Source organism: Panthera pardus, unplaced genomic scaffold, assembly GCF_024362965.1.
Source record: "Panthera pardus isolate Hobbes unplaced genomic scaffold, ASM2436296v1 HiC_scaffold_20, whole genome shotgun sequence".
NCBI lineage: Eukaryota > Metazoa > Chordata > Mammalia > Carnivora > Felidae > Panthera > Panthera pardus.
Genome location: NW_026526766.1, coordinates 18,572,837 through 18,596,675, shown reverse-complemented (window position 1 = coordinate 18,596,675; position 23,839 = coordinate 18,572,837). Strand labels below are relative to the sequence as shown.

The following is a 23,839-nucleotide window of genomic DNA, read 5'->3' as shown; positions in this document are numbered from 1 at the left end:
CTATAAATTCAAATATGCCAAAATATGTTAACAACTAGGTAGCAGGTATACGGGGGTTGAGTCTAAGTGAGGATGGGTCTATGGCTGTCCACTGCCCTATTTTTTCAAATGCTTTCATCTTCTCTGTATATTTATTTTTATAATATATGGTTGGAAAAGTAAAAGATCAAGTTTTGAGAATCAGCACCAAAAACTACATAAAAGATGACTGGCAGAGGCTCCCCTAAAACTCCACATCAGGGGACTGTCTCAGTTGAGCTGTGAAGAGGGAACGCGAGACCCAGTGATGGATCTTCTTCCTCAAAAAAGAGACAGGATTCGGCGACTAAGTTTTAATTCTAGGCCCCCAAGCAAAAGTTTCAGAAAAGGACCTTTTAGCCTTTGCTAATTGTAAATTAATCAGCTCTCCAGGGGTGAGAAGGCCCCCTTTTCTCTGCAGCACCCTCCCCCACTCCCCAGTGTTTATGCCTAGAGCAAGAATGAGATATTTTATAAAACAGAGAGGAGCTCTTAGAGAAGACGATATGGTGACTTAGTTGGTGGTGAGGAATACAACACTGGCATAATGGTAATCTGTGAAATGCCCAAAGACGATGAATCCTTTTTCCTTTATTGAGTGGAGTGGTTGGTAGAAAAGCGGTTAAGATAGTAGGCTGTGGAGTCAGACTGCCCGGGTTCAACACCGGACTGTGCCACATAGCCCTTGCGTGAAACAGGAATGACCGAAACCTGAAGATAAGGCTAACACCCACCTCAGGGTCCTATGAGAACAAAAAATGGTAAATACCACATATCAGCATTATTGGCACACTACCTAGCAAAGAGGAAGACCAAAAGTGTTACTGGTGATGCTGATAATGATCATTACTCAGTAAAGGAAGTGAACAGTTAGGAGCAAGCTGAAAGGTAGACCCCTACTGGGGCTTCAAAACATCTATAGGCAAAAAGTAAGTTTCTTGGCCACGCAGGAACTTAAATCAGGTTTACTGTGAATTTACCTATTTCCATGAGTTTCCCGGGAATTCTTTCAGCACACACCTGGCACCAGCTGTCCATCTCCAGATCCTAAGGGAAGCTGGGATCCAGAGCTAGCGAGAGCTAAGACCCACAGCTGTTCTTTGTCACGATGGGAGAGAGGTGCTCTGTTTCACTAGCTTGGTGTCTAGAGTGCTGAAACGTAGAACCATTATTCAATTAGCTGCTGGCTGTTGGAAAACAAAAACTTACCTTAACTACGTTTTTTTTAATTTCTTGCCTGAGACACTATTTCAAATGTTTTGGGGTTCCTACCAGTGGAGATCTCATGTCACTGGTTATATACCAAGCACTCAAAGACACCACCACCTTAGCTTCTAAATTTACTTAACATATTTTAAAAAATTATAAGTGGCCATTGACACTCATATACTTCAGAGTCTGGTGAAGTTTTGTTTGAGGTGGAAATCAGCAAAAATTTGTGATGTACGGATTATCTTAAAATTTGAGACCTCTCTACTTGGCCATTGGCCTTTGAACTTCTGAAGATGTCTTTGGTAGATGACAACACCTATGGAGACCACAGATGATGAAATAAGACTTCTCCTTGTGAATAATATAAGAATTTAACACATATAAAAACCGACCTTTAGGGGTGCCTGGGTGGCTCAGTCAGTTGAGAGTCTGACTTTGGCTCAGGTCGTGATCTCGCAGGTTCGTGAGCTCAAGCCCCACGTCAGGCTCTGTGCTGACAGCTCAGAGCCTGAAGCCTGCTTCGGATTCTTTGTCTCCCTCTCTCTCTGTCCCTCCCCCCGCTTGTGCTCTGTCTCTCTCTGTCTCAAAAATAAATACACACGAAAAAAATTTTTAAAAATTAAAAAAAACTTTTTAAACAAAGTTTTGTATCACCGAGAATGGTAATTCTGTGATTCTTAGACTAGGAAGGTCTGATTGTAAATGCAAATTGAGTAGGACAACCTCTTTGTAATGGTCTTGCTAGAGAAAGAAGAGTCGTGTACGATAGAAACAATAGGAAAGCTGCTTTTTTAAAAAATTACAAACAGTGCTAACACCAATACAATATAATTACTGTAAAATAGGTCGCTAATTTTGTACAAAATGTCCTTTCTTTTCAACAGCTATCGATTTAGAGTCATGCCTCTCTCAAGTGTCCTACATTAAACAGATGCTTTTGGTACAATCAACGGTATCGGACTGATTCCTTTAAAGTCTAGTTTTATGTTATACATACAGTTTTCTATTGTCTGCTTTCATACCACAATCAGAAGGCTGCTGGTAATTCTACTTCAAGAAGAGAAAGAAAACTTGCAAATGAATTTATTATATCATAGCTCTGTCCACAAATCCAGTAACACCCGTTTCAATGCATACACAGATAATTCCTAAGATTATATAACTTCATTTTGAAGATCTTCATAAGAAACTTTGACTATATTAGATTTGAAAGTCTTACATTCCAAACCAGGATGGATTAGCCCAGTTTCCCTTAATCTAAGCAACTGAAGAAAAAAACCCTTAAGATTGACATAGCTTTGTTGTTGTTGTTGTTGTTTACTATAAAAGACAAATATTACAATAAAGTACTTATACGTCAAATCTTGCCTTCTATATCTTTACTATACTACAAATGCAGTGCTTAAAAAAATTCTATCAACTTAAGCCTGAAACTCTGTTTCCCAATGGGTGATTATAGTTCAATCACATAACTATGTGTTTTGTTCTCGAACTGCTACTGCTGATTTCTTCAAATTGTAGCTAGAAGTCTAAGCCTCTGCAACAATAGAGTCTCTGGTGATTTAAAAGCAGCGGTGAGGAAATTCAGCTGAATGTGCTTCTTTTTGGTATCAACAAAAAGTTTGTACTCAATGTCTGCCGTTTTAGTCAACAAATGTATCGGAACTGATGATATAAAATCCATTCTAAGTCAAATAAGGATATTTTGCAACGCCAACCTCTTCAGAGTTTTCAATTCCATAGTATTTCTATAGCTGTGGTGAGGTCTTAATTCAACATCCAGTCCTGAATGTTGGCAAAATCGCGTGTGAGGGGGTGTCCCACATACATGTACAGTCTGTCCTATTCCTGCCCTAAAAACCTTACTGGTGTGGGAATGCAAGCTGGTGCAGCCACTCTGGAAAACAGTATGGAGGTTCCTCAAAAAACTAAAAATAGAACTACCTACGACCCAGCCATTGCACTACTAGGCATTTATCCACGGGATACAGGTGTGCTGTTTCGAAGGGACACATGCACCCCCATGTGTATAGAAGCACTATCGACAATAGCCAAAGTATGGAAAGAGCCCAAATGTCCATCCATGGATGAATGGATAAAGAAGCTGTGGTATATATATATACAATGGAGTATTACTCGGCAATCAAAAAGAGTGAAATCTTGCCATTTGCAACTACGTGGATGGAACTGGAGGGTATCACGCTAAGTGAAATTAGTCAGAGAAAGACAAATACCATATGACTTCACTCATATGAGAACTTTAAGAGACAAAACAGATGAACATAAGGGAAGGGAAACAAAAATGATATAAAAACAGGGAGGGGGACAAAACAGAAGAGACTCATAAATATGGAGAACAAACAGAGGGTTACTGGAAGGGGTATGCGAGGGGGGATGGGCTAAATGGGTAAGGGCCACTAAGGAATCTACTCCTGAAGATATTGTTGCACTATATGCTAACTAATTTGGGTGTAAATTAAAAAAAAAAAAACCCTATTGGTGTTCTGCAAGGCATGAAGAGCCCTTCACATATCTCCACTGGAGAAAATTACAAGTGCTTTCAGCCCATCTTCACTTACGACAACTTTCTCTTCTTCTATGACATGTCCTACATAGGCAACAATGAGTTCTGGGATCGGAGGACTAGCATCGAACATTATATACCAGGACTGCAATGCAAGGGTAATCTTCAACAGGTAGTTACAGATGAGGTAAAATATGGTATTCTCCATAAATTTCTCAATCACTTGACTTCAAGCATTCTGAGCACCTTGAGTCGTGGCATTAGTTAGCTTCTAAGTTTAAGCCTTTCTTGAACATTGTCTTGTGCTGGCAAAGTTCAGGAATGGTCCTGGAATGATATCTATCACTCCAAGAGCAAGGTGGCCATTTGTTTTTCTCTTTGTATAATTATTTAGCCTGGGCTGGGAGTGTGGCTGTCTCTCCTATCTCTGGAGGGTTATTAAGAACCAGATGGGACAAACATACTTCACCGATAAGTGTTTGAAAGGTTTTCAGGATGTCCTGGTGAGAAATGTGGCTGGTATTTCTCAACCAAGGTCAGTTTCCTACTTTTGTCTGCCATTGGGGGTAACCAGCTCTGAGGCTCCAAGGGGAATTGTTATATCCCCAGCATGTCTGCACAGCTATTAATGGAAATCTGACCCTAGAAAGTTCACATTAGTGTTGCTATACATTTACATGTGTTATACATTTACATGTGTTACAATAACATGTGTTATTATATAGTACAGGTAGTTCATTGTTAAAAAAAACAAAAAGTTATGTTGATAAGCAAACAGAAAGTACCTCTCCCGAAAGCCTACTGCCCAGAGATTGACATTGTAAATATTTATTATATATCCTCCCCAAATTTTCCAAATAAAAGTTGTCAAGTATTCTCATACTGTTCTATTACCTTCTTTTTCTATCAACGTTTCATAAACATCTGTGAAAAAAATGAACATGCATGATAATTTTCATGGCTATATCACATTTCCTTGGATCACAACTAATTATTAATAACTAAGATTAATGGGAGCTAATAGTCAAGTGTCTGATCAACTAATACATGGCTGTCTCCTTGAAGAAAGGGACTACTGTGCCTTCAGAGAAGTCCTGCCCCTCACTTTCCTGTGGCCACCTTCCCAATATTTATCAGGACTTTTGCCCATCTATCAGGTCACAATGGAAAAGATGCTCCCAAGGTTGGTTCCAGAAACTTTTGTCAAAATAAGACATAAAGTAGCTATAAAATTAAACTATTTTTATTGCGTTGACTCTATTTTTGCCATCGTGAGTTATGCCCTGTTCAGTTGTCCAATCAAGCTCTCCAGGAATATTCCGTGAGTACAAAACCAGAGCATAGCACAAGGAATGCAATATCAATCACACAAACGTCCCCAAGTTTGAACATTATTAGCAGAGAACCTGTTTCTTTGCCTTTACCAGCTTCTAGAGGCTACCCACGTTCCCTGGCTCATGATCCCTTTTCTCCTTCTTCAAAGCCAGTGATATTGCATCCCTCTGGCTATGTTTCTACAGTCACATCTTCTTCTGACCACAGCTGGGAATAGGTCTCTACTTTTAAGGACCCAACTGATTAGATAATCTAAAATAATCTCCCCATCTCAAAGCCCTTAACTCGATCACATCTGCAAGGTTGTTTTTGCCACATAAGGTAACATACTTACAGGTACCAGGAATTAGGACATAAACATCCGGGGGAACCATTATTCTGCCTACTATAATGGCCACCAAGAGCATGTAGCAGTAGCCAAGAAAACTCTTGCTGTGTACCGTCCAGGGGGAAATTATTATACATACTTTATTTTTATTATTATATTGCTATATAATGATGACTGCTTTTATGAGATAAAACACGTAAAAGTAAGACTAGAGGTAAGTATACCAAATGGAATCCAAAAGACACGTGCTGGAGGTGAAAGCGAGCGATGTCACTGGTTTGGAGAACTGATAGGCACCTGGAAGAATTCCTTCCAGATGAAATATTAATGTGTTTCTTTCTTCCGAAAGCTACTCTGCCTCAAGGCTTCAGGTATTTCTCCTGCTCAGGTCAACAACAGGAATTTTCAAAACTTCAGTGGGTTGAAAACGCAGATAAGTTTGTTTTTTTTTTAATTTTTTTTCAACGTTTTTTATTTTTTATTTTTGGGACAGAGAGAGACAGAGCATGAACGGGGGAGGGTCAGAGAGAGAGGGAGACACAGAATCGGAAACAGGCTCCAGGCTCCGAGCCATCAGCCCAGAGCCTGACGCGGGGCTCGAACTCACGGACCGCGAGATCGTGACCTGGCTGAAGTCGGACGCTTAACCGACTGCGCCACCCAGGCGCCCCAAGTTTTTAGAAAGCATGCTGCTTGCTTGCTTGTTTATTTATTTATTTATGTATTTATTCATTTATTGCAACTGGGAATTTGGATTATTTACATTGCTTTACAACTTGTTGCTTTCTCCCCTGCCTTGTGATTGACAACCCCTGGGGGGAAAACAACAAAAACTTGTATCACTGAAAAACTTCACGATGAACAAGGACACTCTGGATTCCAAAGGATCCTCATTGCCTTTTAACATGTAGTTTACCTAATTTCCTTGAGATATAAAACCTGAATTGAAGACAAAAAGAAGAAGAAGAGAAAGTAAATACAAACTAATGAGGATTTGCAGGGACCCAACTCAAGGTATCAGTTGCCCGGGTGCCTTTATTCAGCTAGTTTAATTTGTTCTGTATGTCACACAAAAACGTGGCTGTCACTTCCAAGTGACAAGTGTAATAGAGTGCTTTGTGAGAAACAACTACGTTATAAATAGTACTTTATGATAGAGTCTCGCTGGCAACTCATAGTTATCAAACAAAATACGTGGGTGGAAAAATGAACATCTTTTATTTTATTATTTATTTATTTATTTATTTATTTAACGTTTATTCATTTTTGAGAGACAGAGACAGAGTGTGAGCGGGGAAGGGGCAGAGAGAGAGAGAGGGAGACACAGAGTCCGAAGCGGGCTCCAGGCTCCGAGCTGTCAGCACAGAGCCCGACACGGACGGGGCTCGAACTCCCAAACTGCGAGATCATGACCTGAGCCGAAGCTGGACACTCAACCGACTGAGCCGCCCAGGTGCCCCCAAAATTAACATCTTTTAAAAAACATACACTGGGGGCAGGAGGTAGCTTTGAACTCGATGGCGTGTCTGGCACTATCCCCGTTTTAGGGCAACTCTAGGAGTTGCGTGGATTAGATTTTGGGAGGATGCGTGCAGGGGGACTTCAAACGTGGTCTTATTCTGGGAGATCCTGCTAAGACTCAGGTAGTCTAACACTCCTATCCGGAGGGGGAGTGGAACTTGAAACACTGCACTATTTTAGGAGATTTTCTCATGGAGGGGCTCGACAAATTTTAGCTGAAGAGAAATCGAAATCTGCAATAGTCATCTTCCTGGTAGAAATGCAGCAGCTCAAGATGTTACAATGGCTTCGTCTGTCGTGGTTACGGGTACCCCCTTCACTGCCAAGTATGAATAAATTCCTAACAACTTTCTACTGCCTCTCACTCAACAGAGTTCTGTGCTATTTTCTCTGCTTCTCCCAATTTTTTGTATTCCTTCCTTCCCATTACAGTGGCCAGTGGCACATATGGGACTACTTCCTCTTTATGGATAATTCTCATCATCAGAAAGATTGCTGACCCTTTCACTGGTCATCAGATAATGGAGTTGGGGCGGGGGGTGGGGGTGGGAAGCCGATCCAGAGTGATTGCAGAAGTTGAGGAAGCCTCAAGCTGCTATCTCATTCGGTGAGTATGTGTGATATCACATACAAGTGTGAGTAAACTTTGATAGCTTAGGTTCCACTAGAAAATGAACTTCCTAATTTGTCAATCAATAATCAACACTGTTGAACGCTTGCTATAAAACAAGATCACATACTGGGGCGCCTGAGTGGCTCAGTCGGTCCAACTTCGGCTCAGGTCATGATCTTGCTGTTCATGAGTTCAAGCCCCCATCAGGCTCTGTGTTGACAGCTCAGAGCCTGCAGCCTGCTTCGAATTCTGTTTCCCACTCTCTCTGCTCCTCTCCTGCTCCCGCTCTGTACTCTCTGTCTCTCAAAAATAAATAAACATAAAATTTTTTTTTTTTTTTTTAAAGAGATCACATACTAAGCCCTCTGTAGTCTATAAAAATAAAGAAGATGAGGGGAGGGGTGCCTGGCTGGCTCAGTCAATACAGCATGCTACTCTTCCTCTGGGGTCGTGAGTTTGAGCCCCATGTTGGGCACGGAGATTACTTACACAAATAACCAAATAATTAAGACAAGGGGAAAGTACCGATCAGATTTGCAATGTAATAAGATTGTTTTAGCTGTATTTCAGAAGAAAGATTCTGGCTGGGAGAGAGAAGGGATTAACAGTTAGGGCATTGGTTTGGTTGTTTTAACAGAAGCCAAATAACCATGGCTTCCTTCAGACAGATTTATCTATTTCTCCCATAAGTGCTCGCTTTGGCAGCACATATACTATTTCTCCCATAAAAGTTTGAGGTGGCAAACAGTCCAAGAGGATAGGGTTCCTTTTCTCTTGTGGTTCCTTCACACCCTAAGGTTTTCACTTGTAAGGTTGAACCTGACTCACCACTGTCTCATCACAATCCAGACTGCCGAAAGGCAAAAGAAAAGGAGGGCAAACATTTTTTTTTTTAAGACTGTGGTTCAGAAGGTGCACATGTCACTTCCATTCTCAGGCTATTGACCAGAACTTCCTTGGCCAGGTGACATTGTAGCTTGGTCATACGAGGCTGCCACGGAGGTTGGGAAATGTGGTCTCTAGCTGGGAGGCATGGTGTTCAATTCTAGGAAGAAGGGAATGTGGATATTGGATATACTTAGCCATCCCTGCTACAGGAGACAAGACTGGAGGCGAAGAGATTAATTAAGAGACAATTAATGTAATAATTGTGGCCTGGACTAGGCTATTGTCCACGATAACAAGAAAGATTTGAAGAGTATTTGGAAGGAAGAATTGACAGGACTTGGTAATTTATTGAATATGAGGGATAAAAGAGAGTAAGGAGTAATTTATTCATTTCTTCAGTATGTGTGTAATGAGTCCCTACTGTGTGCCAAGCATTGCACGAGGTGCTAGATACTATTTGTGCCTTAAGGAACTTAGACACTAAAAGGTGACGTTCAGATTTGTATTAGAAATTACACTGCCATCCATTAAGATACAGAATACAGAAGAAAGAGCAGTTTGAGGGAAAGTGACGAGTATGTGATAATCCTAATAAACCTGAGGTGCCTGTGGGACAATCAATTAGTGACATTCAGGAGATGGTTGAATATTTGAGCCTGAACATCAACAGGGAAATTGGCGTCGAGATACTTATGCTCTGGGGACCATCAGCACAGGTGGTAATTTGCAGCCTACGTGAGTAGTAAGTTTGCCCAAAGAGAAGGTCAAGAAAGAAGAGAGACTCGGACAGAACACACAAGCATTTGAGGAGACCATAATGGAGAAGGACTGATCAGAAGGTTTAAAGTAAAACTAGGTGAATCCAACATGATGAAAGCAAAGGAAAGAGTCAGATTTAAGAAGTATCGAGTATCTCCAAGAGAGTAAATAAAGTGGAGGCCGAGCCTGGAGGATGGGAGAGGGAGAAGAGTAGGGAAGATACAGGACTGCAAGGGGGTGTCTTTTGTGACTGCAAGGGAGACATTTTGTTTTAACTTCAAGGTGGGAGCGAATTGAACATGTTTAAATGATGATGGGAGGCAGTCATACAGAAGAAAGCACTGGTGTTCAAGGAGAGAAAATCAAACTCCTGAAGGGGGTACTTGGGGTAGAAAATGGAGTTTATACAACAAGTAGCTTTATATGGATGGGGCCCTTTCCATCTTATGATCTGAGAAAATTAAGGGAGGGTAGGTATAGATTCAGATATGTTCACGCATTTGCACCAGAAAATGGGGGCCCCATCTGGAGTCTTCTTTTTGGCCTGTAGAAAGAAGCAAAATCATCTGCTGACAGCTATGGGGTGGGGAGATGGTGGGTTGGAAATTTAGGGACACTTACAAGAATTGCCTGATTGTAGGGAGGGAACCAATTGTGTGCAAGGACCATAGCACAAATTTATAGTTGCTTCAGTGTTCTGACTGCTCTTGGTGAGGAGACATCTTCTCCAGTGGTATTCACAGCCTAGATAAAGTCCTGGAGGTGGTGGATGATGGGTCCAGGGTTAGATTTTGCTAGGCAGTTGTAACAAAAGAGCTGAAACACAAAACTTCAACCACATTGACAAGAATGTGGTTGAAATGATGGGTAGGGGAGGAAGGGAACATGGGAGGGGTGCTGCTGGGGAAAATGGAAGGAACATCAAAAATTGGTCTTGGAGAAGATATCTAAGAGAAGATAACTGAGTGTGAGTGTGAGAGCTAGAGAAATAAGGGATTCTGGTCAGAGGCTGACACAGTTTGGATTAATGCCAACATCCAGATCTGGAGAATCACACATTTTTACAGGATTCCAGAAGCTGGAGGTTTTATTGGTAATAAGAAAAAGCTTAGAGCATGGATGAAGTGACATCTGAACGGGGCCATAAGGAAAGGACAGGTTGGCAATAGATTAGATGGAAATAAGATGACGACTTTTATCTGAAAACAAATAGTACTGCTTCGGTCTGGATGGGTAAACTGGGTGCAGATTATGGAAGGAATAATAACATAACAACAACAGTCACGGATTGTTTTTCACGATGTGCCAGAAACACACGCCTCGGCATTTTACACATCACAGAGGTTTCTTCCTGTCCTCTCCACTTGAATTACTCAAAAGAACTAAAATTCAACACATCGAAGAGTGAACTCTTGATCTTCCTCCCTTATCCCACACCTGATCTCCTTCCAGGGTTAATTTCAAGGATGGATGTACCATTAATCCAGGTAGGTAAGCCAAAAACCTAGGAACTATTCTCAACACCTCCCTCTCCCTAGTACACTAGGTCCCATCTGTTGTCAAGTCCTGCTGAGTTGACCTTTTAAATACCTTCCTCCGTCTTATCTTTTTTTCCACACCTCCTAAATCCAAACGATCATCATCCCTCCGTCAATGTACTCCCATGGCCTCTTGATGAGTCCCCTTGACATTACTCTTTGCTTCCAATGGATCCTTCTAACAGCAACCTGAGTGATCTTTTCACGACACAACCAGACCATGTCATTGCTTTCATTTCAAACCAGAGATCTCCAGCGAGGTCCTGAGGTGTTGCTGTTTAACAATGATTAGATTCCGACATTTCTTCCAGCACCATGTTGTTCTACGGCATGATCTTAGGCAATTGCCTAATATGTCTTCCCTTAAGGTTTATTAATTGGAAAAAAACAAAACAAAACAAAACAGAACAAACCTTGCCCTGCTTTGAATAGAGAATGGGAGGAGCCGCTAATTAAAGAATGGAAAGGTGCTTTGAACGGAAAGGATATGAAGATGCTAGGTGGTTTATTGATGGGTGCCACAAGAATGCAGAATATAATTTCCTTTTCTTTGAAAGTTCTCAATACTTTAATGATAAAACTAGTAACTGCTGTATCCTGACACTTTGCTGGAGGGTCCGTTGGGTTTGAGACGCAAGTCGAATTGGTTAATTCCCCAAAACTTTTACACGATGTTCTTAGAAAACAACTGTAACATTTTGACCTTGAAGTCTCAGACCCGAGCATAAAGAAAGGAATTTCTTCAAAATTACTTACAAAAGAGAGGTTTTGTAGATAAGTGGTGGTAAAATCAAACCATTTGGGAAGCATTAAAGGCTCTAGGGGTTTGGATAGGTAGTTTTGAGCTACCTGTTGTTCTTGGGAATTTATTTCTGGGGAATATGACCTGTCTGGACCCACAGTGGCTCTCTCTAGTGAATATCAGCTTGAAATAGGTCCACCTGGTATCTTCATTTGCTCCTCACCATGTACTCTTCACCCTTGTCTACCTTGCTCCCTCCCCCAGGAGGCTAATCTGTGTAGATTCACACAAACTGACTCCCTTGCCTAGTGGTTTCCTGTTGGATTTGGCCAGTGGGAAGCTTTCTAGGAGATAGGAGAGAGAAAAAAGTGAGGTCAAGTATTTAATCCCTCTTCTCTCTCGGACCTCTGGCCTCAGGCTGGGAACTTCCCACCATCCAAGGTCCTTACTCCCCCAAAGGTGGCTGCTCAACGAAACTCTCTCCTTCAGGCTTCTGGTAACCACTTCCTTCCCTTCAGGCCAGGGAGGGTGGTTAACAGTTCTGTTGCTACTAAACCCCAGGTTGGTGTATTACTCCTTGTGGTTCCCTTAAACTCCATATAAATGTCAAGTCCACTTAAAAAAAAACCTCCTTGGGACGCCTGGGTGGCTCAGTCGGTTAAGCACCCGACTTCGGCTCAGGTCATGATCTCACAGTTTGTGAGTTCAAGTCCTGCCTCTGGCTCTGTGCTGACAGCTCAGAGCCTGGAGCCTGCTTTGGACTCTGTGTCTCCCTCTCGCTCTCTGCCCCTCCCCCACTCATGCCTTGTCCTTCTCTCTCTCAAAAATAAATAAACGTTTAAAAATTTTTTTTAAATAAATAAATAAATAAACCCTTCTAATTACTTTAATTCAAATGTGTGATCTGTTTCTTATTGGACTTTCATTTGACATTTCTATGCATTCTCCAAAGCACAAAAATTCGACTTTGGTTCCTGTTTTCAAATGATTGACAATGCCTTCTCTCCTATCATCCATCTACCGAGCCACATTCAGAGAGCCAAGATACGAGCCAAAAATGATGTTAACTAAGAGATGACATTAAGGGTGGGGGTACCTGGAGATAAAATCGGTCTTTGAAAGGGGGTGAGCATTCAGGTTAGGGTGGAATTCAAAGATTAAGGTCAATATATTCTTTTTTTTTTTTTTTTAAGGTCAATATATTCTAAAAATAAAATGGTTACATTTTGGAGAGATCTAGTTTGAGGTAGTATATAAAAATTCACAATCCTTACTTTGTTTTCCATATTTTAGAGACGTGGTATAGAATTGTCATTAAAGTATGAAGTTTGGAGTCCATCTTTCTAGTTACATTTTGATTTTGTCACTTACAAGCTATTTGACACTGGACACATTATTTAACTTTACTGCCTCAGACTCCCTATCCGTTAAGTGAGAGTAATATTACTCTTTAGTTTTTTTTTTTAAGATTTTGTGAAGATTAAAGGAGTTAGTATATGGAAGTGCTTAGAATATTGCCCAACCCACAGTAAGTGCTCGGTAAATATTAACCATTACTATTTGAAGCCAGAATAAATGCTAGAGTTTACTGGGATTAACTCATGAGACAAAGTAATAAAGGCATAGCGATCAAATTGCTTGGCCGAGGTCACAAAGCAAGGATCAATTTCAGGTTTGTTCAGTGATTTATTTGTGTAACAAATATTTATCTCACCAGTATGCAGGGAAAGTTCTATTAATTTGGCCGACTCTATAACAATGGTTACAGCCACAATGAGAACTAATCAAACAAACAGCAATAACAACAAACACAACCACAAAACAAAGGCTTGGCTCCCACCCGTTCAGCTGTCTCTCCCCCTTATCATGCCACCCCTGGGGCTGCCTCACTGCCCACTTTGGATTTTAATCAGTTCCTTGTCTAACATCCTTTGGAGAATCTACCTATATCACATGCGGGGCTTAGGATAGTACATTTGGTGCTTAGATCTTGGTTTTTGGCAGATATGCAAAAATGAAAAGGAGCAAGATATCTCCCCAGAGACTCCACAGCTGCACATGTGAAAAAGCACAAATCTCTCCAACTAAGATCTAGCAAAAAAAAAAAAGACAAAAAAAAAATTAAAAATCCTCAAAGTAATTTATGCTCTAAGATTTCCCCCCAGATCTGCATTTTCTGAAAGTCTCAGATGGTATGCTGTGTGTGTGTGTGTGTGTGTGTGTGTGTGTGTGCGTGCTAATTTCATCCTCCTTGGTCAAACCATCTACTTTGGGGAGCGCAGAGGTCCTGTTGGTTGGAGACTTGTCTCTGCCACCGGGGAGAGCAACATCTTGGTAAATCCTCATTGAACTGTGAAGACAGCTGTAAGCCCTTTACATTCATAAGTGAAATTAAATTGCAGAATTCTGTAGGGTTTGATGCTACCCAAAGATTCCCCAAGTGCAAAGCTAATCCTTGAGTTTAAAAGTAGCAAATCTAAACGCTCCATTCCGGATAGATGATTCCCCTGCCTGCCATAGAGAAGGGTAGCAAGAGACTTAATCAAATAATAAAACAAAACAAAATCCATAGATAAGTACGGTTGGGTCAGCAGAGGACTGGAGGAAGTGCACAACTGAAGTAATCTTCCAGGGAATTTGCGTTTGAAACAATACTTTAGAAGATTAAAAAGGATTAAATTTTTTTAACATTTTAAATTTGCAGTTAATAATCTTAATTGAAAAAAAAACTGTTCAGCTTTGGGGAGGGAAGTTAGTATATTTTTCATGATCTGACTGGAGGTCAAAAGTCGGGTGTCAGTTCCCTGGGCTAGCATTGTCTACTGGAGTTTTTGGTCCGCTCATTCTTCGTGTGCCTCAGTTTTTCCATTACTGGAAATAATGCATAATCTGTGCGTGATCTGCTTTTCACACAAGCACACCAGTTTCTTTACATAGCGGCAGTTTGGGATTATTAACATTCAATTTGAGTTATGACAATGAAGTTGGTATTTTAGAAACGCAACTATTGAGACAAATGGAGGATACCAACCATCCCTTCCTATTATTGGAAAAGACATTTAAAATTGTTTGCAGGTGGGGCACCTGAACTGGCTCAGTTGGTAGACTGTGCAACTCTTAATCTCCGTGTCTCGACTTCAAGCCTTGCATAGGCATAGAGATTACTTTTGAAAAAAAGAGATAAATGAAAATGAAATTGTTTTGGTGGGGAGGAATGCTATTTGGAATACAAAACACTTTCTCCACATGCTCGGTAAGAAATGACAACAGTGAACAATTGAGCTTTAAGTCAGGGCGCCTGGGTGGTTCAGTGGTTTCAGGTCAGGTCATGGATTTCAGAGTTTGTGAAGTTGAGCCCCGCCCCACCCCTCCGTGTTGGGCTCTGAGCTGACAGTAAGGAGCCTGCTGCTTTGGATTCTCTGTCTCCCTCCCTCTGCCCCTCCCCTGCTCACTCTCTCTCTCTCTCTCTCTCTCAAAATAAATAAATAAACATTAAAAAAATTTTGACCTTTAAGTTGACTTTTAGATGAGCGGATCTGTATTACTTGAGCACATGTCATGAGTCCTCTTGAAAATAAAATAGCACCCTGTGCAATTTGTTCTGTCATATGGTCCGTAAAGGAATCACCAGGTGTTGCCACGAACCCCTGAAATTTACACGTAATATTAACTCATACACAAAAATTTTCTTTAAATGTGGAAATGTGAAGATCCTCAGGTGTTACAGCGTAAACCTCTGCCTTTTCACTGAAGTGAGGACCAGTTATCCTCACCGTCCCCCCCTCCCCCCCATTCCCTTGATGCTTCTCTGAATATCATTACTTTTGGGTGGATCCATGGTTCTTAAAGCCACAAGGATTAAGGTCAGATTTCCCCCTCCACCAGACTCCCCTCTTTCTCTCCTACCCCTTCAGGGATGAGATCAGAAATGCTGACCTCACTTCAAAGGTCAAATGTAGATTTCTCTTCTGATAGATTTGCATTTTTCTAGCAAGGTTAAATGTCTGTTGTTCACCCTACATTGGGTTGTTAAGGATTCTTTCAAATACATTTTATGGTTTTACTGACAGGCTAGTCAGACTGTACACACTTGGTCTAAATACTTGAAGATGCTTCTCAAGTTTCAGGAATTAGCTGTTCCTAGAAAACTGAATTTCTTTTTTAGGAGATTGTACTACATCATATTTCTGATTTGACTTTTTTTATATTGTATTAGTATCGAAAACAAGAAAATTGTTTCAGGAGGCATTGCTTAAAGTACTAATACATCTCTGTTAAGCATCTTCTGTTTTGTTTACTCCTGAAAATTTTCAACATAGGCTGGCTTTCATTAGCTTTGAGTTAGTTTTTAATTAAACATAGGCAGACTGAGAGCAAGCAAAGGATCTCTGGATAAAATCACCTTGTCCTCAATTAATATGAGGGGCTTTTTACATTGGGACTTTTTAATTACTTTATCTCTCTCTCTCTCCTTGTTTTAAGGTTTCATTTATTATTTTTTTTTAAGGCTTATTTATTTTGAGAGAGAGACAGAGACAGAGCGCCAGTGGGGTAGGAGCAGAGAGAGAGGGAGACACAGAATCCGAAGCAGACTCCAGGCTCTGAGCTGTCAGCACAGAGCCTGACACTGGGCTCAAACCCACAGACGGCAAGATCATGACCTGAGCCGAAGTCAGACACTTAACCGACTGAGCCACGAGGTGCCCCAAGGTTTTATTTATTTATTTGTTTATTTTTAATTTTTTTTTTAACGTTTATTTATTTTTGAGACAGAGAGAGACAGAGCATGAACAGGGGAGGGGCAGAGAGAGAGGCAGACACAGAATCGGAAACAGGCTCCAGGCTCTGAGCTGTCAGCACAGAGCCCGACGCGGGGCTCGAACTCACGGACCGTGAGATCATGACCTGAGCCGAAGTCGGACGCTCAACCGACCGAGCCACCCAGGCGCCCCTTTTCTTTTTTTTTTAATTTTTTTTTTTTTACCAAGGTTTTATTTATTTTTAAGTAAACTCTACACATGGGGCTCGAATTGATGATCTCGAGATCGAGAGTCACATGCTCTACCGACTGAGCCAGCCAGGTGCCCCAACTTTCTCTTTTATTCTATTAATTTTGGTCTCATGATTTTGAATGTCACCTGCTCTAGTTGGAGTTCTCCATAAAACTCACTGGGGCCCCTGGGTGGCTAAGTGTCTGACTTCTGCTCAGGTCATGATCTTGTGGTTTGTGAGTTCCAGCCCCATGTCAGGACTCTCTGCTGTCAGCACAGAGCCTGTTTCGGAGCCTCAGTCTCCCTCTTTTTCTGCCCTTCCCCTGCTCTCTCTATCTCAAATATAAATAAACATTAAAAAAAACTCACTGTTATAAAGAAATCAAGACATGAAATTAAAAGCTGTTTTATCATTAGGAAATCTGGGTGAGGTCTACACAAGGCCCCAGTTATGAGCGATTCACCTGTGTGGTAGGCAGAACCGTGGCTCCCCAAAATGCCCACAACCTAATCCACAGAATCTGCGAACGTTAACTTATATGGCAAAGGGGATTTTGCAAATGTGATTAAGTAAAAGACCTTGAGACGGAGAGATTATCCTGGAGGCCGTAAATATCATCATCATAAGTGTCCTTGTGAGAGGGAGGCAGAGGGAAATTGGCCTATGGAACAGGAGAAGGTGATGCGATAAAGGAAGCAGACTCTGAAGATGAAGGAAGGGGCCACAAACCAAATATAGGCGGCTACTAAAAATAGAAAAAGGTAAAGAAATGGATTCTCCACTCAGAGTCTCCAGAAGGAGCCAACTATGTCAAATGTTGATATTAGCCCTGTGAAACTGATTTTGAACTTCTGACCTCCAGAACTGCATTGTGTTAAGCCACTAAGTGTATGGTAATCTGTTACAGGATCAGTAGAAAACAAATATTGCTGGCGTTAAGCATTTGCATTTGTATTTATACAAATAATTTTGAACTCTTATTTTAGATTCTTATCCACACTGATTATATCCACAATGACAAACATTACAAAAAATTAAACGGATATTTGGCTCTAGAGTTCTGAATCTTGGCTTTAGTACGAATCATGATATGATATACATAGAGCCATCTATGATAAGAATGATAGTAATAGAGTATATAATAACTTTGAGATTCCTTTTAGAAACTGTATTGGCATCATATGCAAAAAAAAAATGAGAGATAAAATTTTGTCATTCCTATATTTTAATCTTATTTAACTTCAAGGAGCAAACTAGTGTGGATGTCAAATGTTTCACTTTGATCTTTTACGGCAGAGAGTACTCAACATCCTAAAAATAACAGTATGTGGAGGGGACTGTTTTTCCCGGTGAGATGCTCTGAAAAAATTTCAATCTGTAAATTTCATTGAGACGTTTAGAAAGTTACCAACAACACAGCAGGCGCTTCTGTGTCTGAGTTTCTGCCTAACTCTGCCTGGGGTCTTGTCCGGGGTGTATGTTAAGCTGTTTACTGACACATACAATCAAGATCTCAGGAATCTGGTCACTAGGAACTTGAACCCGATGTTTATATATGTGCTGTAGTCTCCATGGAGCAACCTTCCAGTAGACGACCAAGGCAGACACTTCTCCCATTTCCTGTCCCATTTCCATACCAGCGAAGGTGCTGTTTGCCTCTCCGGTACCCTCTCCAGAACCCTCAGTCCAGAAGAGTGGCATCAACCCTTTCCTACACACAGCATCTTCCTCTTCATGGCCATCACCATCTCTACCCTCATCACGAACGTCTGCATTGCTAGTATTTGTGGCACACCTAACAGTCAACAAAGAGCTTTCATTTGCATGATCTCCTCAGGATGAAAAGGAGCACCCTTTGGAGCCAGGTGAAGCTTCTGGGCACTTTATCTTGCAAGGGTTTTACAGAGGAACCAAGGCAACATTATCCTCCCTGCACACTGCCCCAGCACGCTGTGCCTTACATAAGGAGCGCTTGATCAATATGGAGCTACCATTTGTGAATGAGACTACTACATCTCAGAGAAATTCCGTACTTTTCCCGGTGTCAAAGCGGCAGAGAGGGAATCGCAGACCCTAGAACTCAGGTCCCCTCATCTATTAATTACATGAGGGACAAAAAATATATGTAGTGCCAGGTGTAAGCCCCTGGAAATGGTCGTCTCAGTTGAATAAGAGTTAGGGAGAGGATCAGAAGGAAATGAGTCATCAGAAGGTACACACTCACTGGCCTTATCTCACCATATGTAAAGAAGAAAGAAGAAAGAAATTAAAATTGATGATGTGCCAGCTTTAAACAAAATCAACATCATAATATTGTCACTGGATGTCGACCATTTGTTGTGGAAAAAGAGGAGGGGACTGTAGGTCATTTGTACTTTCTTTGTCCATTATTTTTCTCAGTGGGAAGCAGGAGTTAAGATTTCCTATCCTTTGTGAAACTAAAGACAGTTTCCCTGCTAGACCTTAGTTTTCCTCACCAGTGTTTTACACAGCTAACCCATCTCAGGTTGATACATATGTAAATTCACGCAATTGTTCCTATTTGTAAAGGGAAAAGCTATTGTCAATAAAATGTGGCGAGCACTCTTTTAAAGTCCTCAATCATTCACAGCAAAAGTGTTTAAACTGCTAAGGACCAAGGAAGGCATCTTGCTCCCTGTTGGAGACCCAGTTCTACCTGGGTCATTGGGAAGCCAATAATCAGTTGGAATACAGAGGATGGAATTTAGGGCATTATATAGGAGGTTCCCTTGTTTCTACCAAAGATCTTAACTCAGATTGATTTGGGTTGATAAAGTTCCACAGTTCTAGGTGAAAGTGTTCATTGGATTGCTACCTCAACAACCCAATGAGGTAGAAATTATTTGTGTATTTATTTTTGTTTGTTTTTTAGTTTATTTATTTTTATTTATTTTGAGAGAGAGAGAGAGAGAGAGAGAGGCAGAGGGAGAAAGAGAGAAAGAATCCCAAGCAGGCTCAATGCAGAGCCTGAAGGGGGCTCAATCTCACAACTCTGGAATCATGACCTGAACTGAAATTAAGAGTCGGACCCTCAACCAACTGAGCCCCCCAACCCCACGTCCCTGAAGCTAACAAACTTAATAAAGCAGTATCACTTGAAGTTAAGAGTTGGGGCTTGAGTTTCATTGCCTTGAGTTCCAGTCCTGCTACAACCATTAACTAGCTGTGTAACCTTGGAAAGAAAGTTGACTCTCTGATCTTCAGTATCTTTATCAGTAAAATAGGGATGGGATTTGGACTAGACTTACTGCTTTAGGTTATTCTGTGGATTAATGTTAGACCCTAAATATTCAATCAATTATTATCATTAAAGCACTTGAGGTAGTAAATTTTTAGATATGGGGTTCAAAGTTCAAGCCCTTCTCATTGTACCATGGTGCCTTTTGAATGATGTTCACAAAGACCACAATTTCTTATAGTGAGATGTCTAGGGTTAGAACTTTAAAATGATCTTTCTGGTTGATTTAAATCTGCTTCTGGAGCAAGTTGCCCATCTCCAGCTGGGACACCTGTTATGTCTTAAATTGAGCGCTCTCAATGGCTACAAGAATATGAGGTGGAGACCATCAGACTCACATAATTTCAGGTTGCAGGACATGGAATGGATATCAGGAGATACAAATCGAGTTGGACAAGAGGGAATTTACTTGTCTTTTTAGAAGTCAGCTTCAAAGGAGACTAGCTAAATGTAATTCTGTTACACACACATGCACACACACACACACACACACACACATTTAGTACATACGGTGTGGAAAACAAAGTGCGGTGAGGAATATGAAGACTTCCATAAGGCTGAAGTCCATGCTATTCTACAGGTTATTTTGGCAGGAGAGCTAGTCACGCACCCAGCCTAAATCAAGGCACACTGGGCCATAGATATGACAACATGCTCTAAGAATGAGGAAAAGGGAGATTAATAACAGCGACCAGAGGGGGCTCCTGGCTGGCTCAGTTGGTTGAGCATCCGACTCTTGATTTGGTTCAGGTCATGATCCCAGAGTCACGGAATCGAGCCTCACATGAACTTTTCCACACTGAGCGTGGAACCTGCTTAAGATTCTCTATCTCTCTCTCTCTCCACCCACCCCCCCCACCCCTCTCCCCCACTTGAGCTCTGTCTGAAAAAAAAAAGTGAAAAAAAAAAAAGAATAACAGAGATCAGAGGAGGGTAGAGGAAATTGTTAAGACTTCTTGGAAAAAAGAAAGGAAATAGTGCGTTCCTACAATCAGTTAGGCACTATAATAGTTGGTTTTGAAGTTGGGTTTTGAAGGAAAGACAAAATTTAATAGTTGGATATAGAAGGAATTGAGAGCTAGCTTGAGAGAAATAGACCAAAAAAAAAAAAATACGTCTGGGGTGCAGAGAGCAGTTATGATTTATATGGTGCTTTGTTGGTCATCATCCTGGGTGAATCCACATTCTCACGGGAACTTTCAATTACAGTCAGTTTCAAGATTTGCCTTCTTGCCATGATATATTTCAAAATTTCATCATAAGTAATGTTCAAATCATTTCACAATTTTCCTTTTAATATGCTTCTAATATTTTAGAAACCAGGAAAAGTTACTTTTTAAGTAAATACTATATAATACCAAAATTAATTTTAAAGCCAGGAAATTGTTTCTATAAATATGGTTTTAAAATCAGCACGTGGCTTTGAAAAGTTGTAAGAAATATTGCCTGGATCCAGTTTTTTAAAAAAAATATTGTCCAAAACAATTTCCCCTTTTCAGCTGGCCTCCTTTATTAAATCATACTAATTTTTAGGAGCGTTTTTTTTTCCCCCCAATCTGTCTCCAGTTACTAAGAAACATTTCTCAATTGGTTCTTGAAATAGGAATTTCAATTCTGATTGTCAACAAACTGGATTTTATTTATTGGTTAAATTAAACCTAATTAGGTAGGTATTCTTTGTCCAGTTTTACAGATGTGAAAACCAAAACAGAGTTTCAGAGACTTTTCAAAGCAGTTGAACACTGTGGATGAGAGCAGGGTGTGAATTTGGCTGCCTTGAGACCCAATCTTGGCTCCTTCACAAAGTAGTTAAATGACCTTGGCCAAGTAGCTGAATCTCTCTCTCCTAGCCATTTAAGCTTACTAGGATTTAGTTATCTAAGGTTTTGTTGTTGTTGTTGTTGTTTAGAGCAGTTAGGCAAGAGGGTCTCCACATTTGAATTCTGTTACGTCGGGGATGGTGAAATGTATTAACTCAATTATTCTTCCTCTTCAACGAATCTTTAAGAACTTCCCATAAGTCAAGTATTATATCAGCAGAGAAAAGAAGATAAAAAAGATATCTTTAGGGGTGCCTGGGTGGCTCGGTCGGTTAAGCGGCCGACTTCAGCTCAGGTCATGATCTCGCGGTCCGTGGGTTCGGGCCCCGCGTCGGGCTCTGTGCTGACAGCTCGGAGCCTGGAGCCTGTTGGAGATTCTGTCTCCCTCTCTCTGACCCTCCCCTGTTCATGCTCTGTCTCTCCCTGTCTCAAAAATAAATAAAACGTTAAAAAAATTTTTTTTTAAAAAGATATCTTTAGAAACTTTCAAAGTTTCCACACAAATTAATATCAAAGCAGCCAAAAAGTAAGTAATGGGCCAACTTGTTTTCCAATTAATCTTGTGTGGACCCCACAATGCTCCAGTTTCTCTGGAGCTCCTCAAGAGCCATTTGGTTTCTAAAGCACTTGGATACTCTGTCAAAACTGCTATTTCGAAATTTATCTTCGCTGCTCTCATGAGAAAACTATACAGAAGTCCCCGAAGTGTGTTTATTCCAACTTGCTATTGTTTATGGGACATTCTTCGGGGCTTCAGGTAAGCCAGTATCTCTCCAGTGAAGAGCTCCAGCTTTGGCCACTCACGATTTACTTTTATTATCATAACTAGTTTAAAAAGTCAATATCCTCATGTTACATCGATAAGCAGAACTGTCATATTCAGAAATTTCAAAAAACACTCTATATACTTTGACCTACTCAATTAGTTTTGACTTTATTTAATTGATTTGCTTTGCTCTCTAGCTTCCTGCCTTCCCAGGATTTTTTGCTCTCTAGCCTCCTACCTTCCCTGGGTCATTTTTCTTCCTTGACTCTTAAGAGAGTGAAGGTCAAACAGAGCAGTCTAGAGTAGTCTCATCCTGGGGAATTAGCTCCTGGACAGGGTCTGGCACACTGAGATCTCAGAACTTACCTGCAAACCGATGCTGCTTTTCAGAGCCGCATTGCTATGAAGTCCTGCAGAGAGAATACAAGGTTGTGTTACTGTAAATACAGGACGTGTGTTAATAGTTTTATTTATAATGTTTATTTATTTTTGAGAGAGAGTGAGCAGGGAGGGGCAGAGAGAGAAGGAGAGAGAGAATCTCACGCAGGTTCTACACTGTCAGCACAGAGCCCAATGCAGGGCTCGAACTCAGCAACCGCGAGATCATGGCCTGAGCGGAAATCAAGAGTCAGACGCTTAACCGACTGAGCCACCCAGGCGCCCCCAACAGTTTTATTTAAAACTTTTTTTAATGTCTATTTATTTTTGAGACAGAGTGAGATGGAACACGAGTAGGGGAGGGGCAGAGAGAGAGGGAGACACAGAATCCGAAAGAGGCTCCAGGTTCTGAGCTGTCGGCACAGAACCCAATGCGGGGCTCCAACCCACAAACCGCGAGAGCATGACCTGAGTGGAAGCCCGACTGACGCTCAACCAACTGAGCCACCCAGGCACCCCAGCCAACAGTTTTATTTTAAAAGAGTATATTTTATCACTTCTAAAAGGAATACGTTTTTCCTGTTTTTCTTAGTTGGTACATACTAGCAAATCTATGCCTATGCATATTGTTTCATATTATACATTTGAACCTGAACATTCTCCTCCAAGCTACCCTGCACTAATTTTGTACACATCTTTGTCAGGGGAGACAAGCTTCTGCTTCAGACTGTCAGGTCCTCGCGGGCAGATGCATCAAAATCCAGTCAGGGGACAGAAAGCATTCCAGTTCTTTTCACAAGCAGAATTTAATGTAACGAATAGTTAACTGGATGTAAAGATGTTAGCAGCTGAAGGCGGGGACAGAGAATTCTAAACTATCACAATGTAGCAACTGCAGAAAGCAGCTTCCACCCCTAGGCTGGAGAGTACAAAGGGAAGAAGTTGGAATTATTAACACTCAGAAACTCCGAGGTGATCCCCCATGAAGCTGAAGGTCAGAACCCAGAAAGCACCTGCTAACTGGTGCTGGGGTCTCTGAGATGGGGTGGGAAATGAGGTTGATTCTTCAAAGGCTGGGACAATTTCCAACTGGGTTCGGTTGCTGCTACAGGAAGACACTGCCAGGTGAAGAAGTTTTGCCTGCAT

General features: G+C 41.1%; 1 pseudogene; it reads right to left on the bottom strand.

Moving 5' to 3' along the window:
- Nucleotides 1-609: 609 nt before the first annotated feature.
- On the bottom strand, nucleotides 610-23,839 carry LOC109275346 (replication factor C subunit 5-like; annotated as a pseudogene).